The sequence below is a fragment of the Panthera tigris genome, chromosome B1 (genome assembly GCF_018350195.1).
Source record: "Panthera tigris isolate Pti1 chromosome B1, P.tigris_Pti1_mat1.1, whole genome shotgun sequence".
NCBI lineage: Eukaryota > Metazoa > Chordata > Mammalia > Carnivora > Felidae > Panthera > Panthera tigris.
The window spans coordinates 140,523,016-140,529,804 of NC_056663.1; the positions used below are offsets into that span (position 1 = coordinate 140,523,016).

The following is a 6,789-nucleotide window of genomic DNA, read 5'->3' on the forward strand; positions in this document are numbered from 1 at the left end:
TTGAACTTGCGCTGTGGACCTCACCTCTAGCTATAGTATCAAAGCTGGCTAACCTGCCCCAGGTCCTGATCACCTCTCTCTTTGCTTCCACAAGGTTGAGAGCAGGTTATTGTTTATCTTTCGGCCTCCTCCCCCCGGGTTACTTTTAGCAAGGTTTCAGTTTGTTTTTTATGCTATTATATTCAAGGGAGGGCAAAGCCTTTGGCTCTGTTTTAACATGTTTTCCTTCTAAGACAAAACTTCATTCTCTGTGAGTTTTTCTTTTAGGTTATCATGACACAGGCCAAAACTGGTGTGGAGTAGCCCTCAAAAGAATTAATCTTAACTTTCTTCAGGCATGGCTGATCCTGCCTGTATCTTCCTATTGATTCTATGGTATTAGTAAGAATTCTTGCTAGAGGAGGTGGCCAGTGTTATTCTTTAGCCAAACTCTAGATGACAGGCTGAGGGCTCCAAATTTGGGCACAACTAGGTTTCAACATCTATTACCCTTATTCTGTTCCTCTAATTGGCACACACTGTCAAGTACTTGGTGATAAAAATACAAGCCCCCATTTTCTTCCTCTTCCTTCCCTTACAATGAAGGATTTGTCCCTCCTCCTTTCAAAGGCAAATTCATCCACACGTGTTCTGGTTCCCATTCCATCCTGCCTTCGAAGAGAATGTATTCAATTTGTTATTACCTGCAGCTGAAATGACTATCCTTCGAAATTCAGGAATTTAGTTTCTATTTTCAGTATATAGCTGTTGCTAGAAAGCAAGTTCCCAGTAAAAGACTATGTTCCCCAACCTTCCTGGCCTTTAGGTGAGGTCACATGACTAGTTCCTGTCAATATAATGTGATCAGAAATAATGTGGATCGCTTCGTGACCAAGTAGCTTAAAAAGCAGGAGTGCTGTTTCTCCCTTATGCTCACTTGATAAAAGGGGCACAGCAAACGTGGAACCATATACTCCTGATGAGGGGTCCACAAGATGGCTGGAGCCTGAGTCTCTGAATCTTCAGTTGGAGAGTCCCACCTGCCGTTAAGAGCTTCTATCTTAAGAGTTCTATCTTAAGAACTTTGTGTGACTGAGAAATAAATTTCTATTGTGTCTGACCTATTATATATTGCCGGATCCTTTTGTCACAGTGGTTACCATTAATCATGACCCTAATTCTTCTTTCCTTGACCTAATAAGGTCAAGAATCATGACCTTATTCTTCTCTCCTCGACATCTTCTACATTTCTCTCTACTGGAATCTATCTGCTTTCAGACATAACCAAGCACCGCCCATCCTAAAACCAAACCTCACGAAAAAACTTCCTTTGACTCCACGTTCCTGCTCAGTTTTCTCTTTACTTCCTTTCACAGACAGACAATTGTATTAGGAAAGTTGTCTATACAAAGTCTTCATTGCTTGCTTCCAATTAACTTTTGACCCCAATGTATAGGGCTTCTTTGCCACCCTCCATTAAAACTGCTCTTGCTGAAGTCCTTAATAACTGCCATGTTTCTAAATCCAGCAGACACTTTTTGGTTCTTATTGTAATTCTCAGGACTTAACCCAGTTGATCACTCCTGCCTTCGCTACATACTACCTTCTCTTGGTTCCTTGAGACCAATCTCTTACAGGAATGTCTCACAGGCTTTTAAAATTTATCATCTCCAAAACTGATCCCCAACACCTGCCCCTCGTTTTCCATCTCAATAAGTGGCACTTCCATCTACCCAGTGGCTCATGCCAGAAACCTGAGGGTAACTTTTGATCTATCCTTCTTTCTCGCCACCCATAACCAGTCCATCATCGTATCCCGCCAATTTTACCTCCTTATTTTTCTCAAATGTTCACACTCTTCTTCATCTCCCCACATCTTCCCCACATCCCCTTCCATTCTCCATATATATGATTAAAAATATAAATCAGATAATGTCACTTTCCTCTTAAAATTCTTCAGAAAATTCCCACTGCACTTAGGATAAATTCCCTAATCCTTAATATAGCATACAAATCCTCACATGATCTCACCCCTGAAACGTCTTTAGCCTTATCAAGCACTCACTTCCCTTTGCTCATTGTTTCTCAGCTTTTCTTACAAATCTTTGAAATCAACAAATTCTTTCCTAGCTCAGAACCTCCCTAACTGCAAGAACAAAAATCAACTCAAACTTAAGCAAAAAGGAAATACAGTAGCTCGTATAAGTGAGAAGCTTAATAAGCAGGTGACTTCAGGCATGGCTTATTCCAGGAACTCAAATTATGACCTTAATGCTCTGTTGCTTCATGTTTTAGCTCTGCTTATCTTTGATTTGATTCCTTAACATGGGCTGTCATCATGGAGGCAAGATAACCACTGTCAGAGATTTGTGTAGTAAAAAATTAATCTTACCCTAAGAGAGGTCCAGACTTTTCCCTTGGCTTCTGGGAAGTAATTTCCAGGCCCTTGGAATGTCATGCTTGATAAGACATGTTTGCCTGGGGGCCATAGACCAGCCAGACAATAAAAATATGAGTTAGGATGGGTATTAGACCAAAATCAGCAATGGGATTTAAGATGGAGACTTTGAGTCAGGTGCTATTAGTTGACCTCTGGAAACTGAGATCAGTCCTAAGTTCAATGAATCATGCTTAGGTGATGAAGCCCTAATAAGAACTCTGGACACTGTGTGTGTATTGTTACACATAGATGCCTAAATCCACAGGGAGAGGACAACTGGAAGCTCCAGCTTTGCTACCCTCCTGGCCAGTGTGCCTATTCCTTTGGCTAATCTTAGTCTGCACCCTTTCCCTGAAATAAACTGTAATCACGAGTACAGCAGTTTTGAGTGAGTCCTCTGAGTCCTTCTAGTGAATTATCAAAAGTGAGAGTAGTTTTGGGAACCACCAAATTTGTTTTTGGTGTCAGAAGTGAGGGTGGTCTTGTGTGGACTATGCTTCCTCTCACTGTACACAGTGGGCTCTCACATTATTACACATTCTTAGTCTAATAACTACAGCTAAATGGTTCTGTGTTTTTGGTATTCTGTAAGAAAAGTTCCAGGGAACATCTCAGCTAGCTAGCTTGAAATGAACCAATCACCATTGCCTGGGAAGGAGAATGCTGTGATCAGTCTCAGTCAGATATCTGTCTTACTACAGGAAATGAGTTCCCTGCAGGAGAGAAGGTTTGGATTACCAAAAGAAGGGGGATAGGGATGCTGGGTGAACAAAAACAACAGACATTCAATAGGGGACTTTAATGTCAGCATCTTCCTCTGTAACACTCCTGATTCTTACTCACGCCCCCCACCATCACCACAACTTTCTAATGACTAATCTACTCCTCATTTAGGTTTCAGATTAAATGTCCCTTCAACAGAGAGGCCTCCTTCCTTCATTTCTTTCTATCAGAAAATGTTTTACAGCCCTTGTCAGTTTGTGATTCTATATTCGTTTGTGTGACTCTTAGTTTAATACTTAAAGTCACCTTAATTCTAAGCTGTATTAAGACCCACATCTATACTGTTCATCACCTAGTTGGTACTTAAAAATATCTGTGGAAGGAATGAATAAAAATGAAAACTAAAATCTGTTAATGGATTGCCTGCATCTCAGATCTTATGCAAACTCTTCAAATGTTCCTTTTTAGTAAGAGGTCAGTAAATAAATGAATATCTGGTTAAACTATGGACTCAGTTGTTGGGACAAATAAAAGAAACTTGCCTCAATTTTGCCATCAGGAATTCAAAGAACTGCATAACCCTTTGAAGTAAAACTCATTGGGTGAATTACCTCATCATCTTTTACAAAACAAAATATGTAATAATTATATGGAAATATGTCTCTTGATAAACTAATATAACCACGTGCCTCATCCTGCAGAGTGTTTTAATCAGATTTTAGCCACACAATAACCCACTGAAATAAGTAATGTAGGCAGATGTTTCTTTCATCTAACGGATGAGAAAAAAAAAAAAAAAAAAGTCTGAGAACCGGAAAGGTAAGATGAATTACTCATGATCATGTGGAGAACTTAGTAATCAAAACAAGATTATTACTCAGCAATCCTGACGCTTAGTTCTATATGCTTTCTACCAACCCAATGTTGCTCATTCTCTCAGTCTTCTGGCAATACACATTGTTGTCCCCTACAGTTGTCACACAGTATTCAATGTAGTGAATTTGAATATGAATAAACTTTAAATCTTCCCTATTTTGTGGGCATTTCTGATTATTTGGGCTTTTACATTCTTTAGAACAGTCCCCAAGTTTTAGTTAGGGACTTCATCCCCATTCTCAGTCCCAGTGGTTCGGTGATTTTCCCATTCCCAACCCAGAGGTGTTCTGGCCAATGAGAGCCTAATATTCTCTAGGCTGTAGATTTGGATAAAGGGTTGACACATGCCCATAACAGCTTTTAAGATACAATGAAATCTTTGCTAAAGCTTTGGGATAAGGGCAGACACTCTTTCTCAATGGACTTGAACCCAAGACAATATAAAGCTGGAATTTCTGCCCTCATTTGCTTCCATTTGGAACCTGAGGCTGAAGCTAATCAGTGGAAGGCAGAGCTGAGAGATGAAGAAAAATCATATCCTAATGAAACCTTTTGAACCCTGAACCTAACAGTTCCCACACTATCCCTGGATTTTTAGTTACATAATCCAATAAATTCCTTCTCCTGAGTAAGTCAGTTTGAGTAGGATGTTCTGCCTTTATCATTTAGAAAGATCTTAACTAAAATACCCTTTAATAATGGGGAGACCTGGGTCCTGGCAGCGGGCGGCCCATGAACCCAGGCAGGGATGCATTGCCACAGAGTGGGAGCTGGTCCCATCGCCAAGAAGAAACTTGCAGAGGCCAAATATAAGAAGTGAGGAACTGCCTTGGCTGAGGACCAGCTGGCCCAGATGTCAAAGCAGTTGGACATGTTCAAGACTAACCTGGAGGAATTTGCCAGCAGCACAAGCAGGAAATTCAGAAGAATCCCGAATTCTGGGTGCAGTTCCAGGACACGTGTGCCACCGTTGGGGTGATCCTCTGCCCTCTGGAAGAGGATTTTGGCCCAAGATGGTAGGTGTGGGAGATTTCTATTATGAGCTGGGAGTCCAGATTATTGAAGTGTGCCTGACCCTGAAGCACAGGGATGGAGGTGTGATAACTCTGGAGAAACTACAACAACAGGTGTTCAAAAGGAAGGGGCAGATTCACACAGGCTATCAGCCAAGACAACCTGATCAGGGCCATCAAGAAACTAAAGGCACCTGCCACGGGCTTCCGGCATCATCTCTGCGGGTGGCACCTACCTCATTCATTCTGTTCCAGCTGAGCTCAATATGGATCACACTGTGGTGCTGCAGCTGGCAGAGAAAAATGGCTACGTGACTGTCAGTGATAGCAAAGCCAGTCTTAAGTGGGAGGCCAAGTGAGCCCGGCAAGTGCTAGAACACCTGCTGAAGGAACAGCGGGCCTGGCTGGGACCTGCAGGCCCCTGAGGAGACTCACCACTGGCTGCCAGCTCTCTTCACTGACCTCTGCTCCTAGGAGAGGCCCTCCCCTGATTCTGGGAGTGCAGAAGGGGGCACAGCAGCAGGAAGGGAGGAGCTGTTGGTGAATAAAACCTGAGCAATTTTTTTTAAGGAAATAAATAAATAAGTAAAATATCCTACGATAATAAATTTTTATTCAGTTGTATTTCCATACTCTTTCTTGATAGGAAGAGAAAAAAAAGTTGAGTTCCAGCTAGTCCCTACAGAATTGCATTGCATGTAACAATAGATCTGGCTACAACCCCGACCCCCCAACAACAAAACCCACACAAACCAACCAACCAACCGGGAAGTCACTTTACTAAGATTTAGTTGCATGTCCCTTGTCTGAAGAGCTTTATCCGGTGCCATTCTTCTTCAGGTTAATGATGAAAGGGTGCCTTCTCTCACCCCTTGGACAGACTCAATCCCTATTCCTGGTGTCTTACACTGCCAGCTGGTAAGCCTTTCAGAATTTCTCCCAATGAAATTTGATGCTCCAGATGGCCTTAGCACAGCTGATGATCCCTCTAGCTATCTAGGTCTACCCCTTCCTCCTTTCTGTCAAATGTCATTGCAAATATGTTCCAGGAAAAACTTGCTACAAGTCTTTCCAATCTTAGAATAGAATCTCCAGGTACCATCTATTTGCAAATAATATACCTGTCCTAAGTGAAGCCCAACTAATGACTCATTTTTCTGATTGCCAGCCTCACACAAATAAGAATAAGGAGAAATACTATAGGAATTCTTTTAAGGTCAGAAGAATCTAGAATACAGAACCATTTAGTCGGCAATAATGGTTTTAGCACAAGATGTTTTTAGATTTTCTTTTAAAAATTAAAAGTCTTTGGTATCCCCAGGATAAGATGAATTTAGCCTGCCCTGGTTAGTGACTCTAGAAACTACTTGTATTTTTAATGTTGATTTATTTTTGAGAGGGAGGGAGAGAGAGAGAGAGAGAGAGAGACAGAGAGACAGAGATGGTGAGTGGGGGGAAGGGCAGAGAGACAGAGACAGAGAATCCCATGTAGGCTCTGCACTGACAGTGTAAGCCCAATGTCAGTCTCGATCTCATGAACTGTGAGATCATGACCTGAGCTGACATCAAGAATCAGACGCTTAACCCATCGAGCCACCCAGGTGTCCCTAGAAACTACTTTTTATTTGCCAAGATGGTGAATGTTTCAACCTTCAAGGAAGCTAACATTGCCTAATTGGATGTCATACTGCCAATAGATGATAGGAACACAATGAATGGTAATGATTTGGTAAAACTTTTTTTTATCCAGTATTTACA

General features: G+C 41.6%; 1 pseudogene; it reads left to right on the forward strand.

The window, feature by feature from the left end:
• The first annotated feature begins 4,766 nt into the window (after nt 1-4,766).
• Nucleotides 4,767-5,505, forward strand: LOC102968619 (annotated as a pseudogene).
• Nucleotides 5,506-6,789: the final 1,284 nt, after the last annotated feature.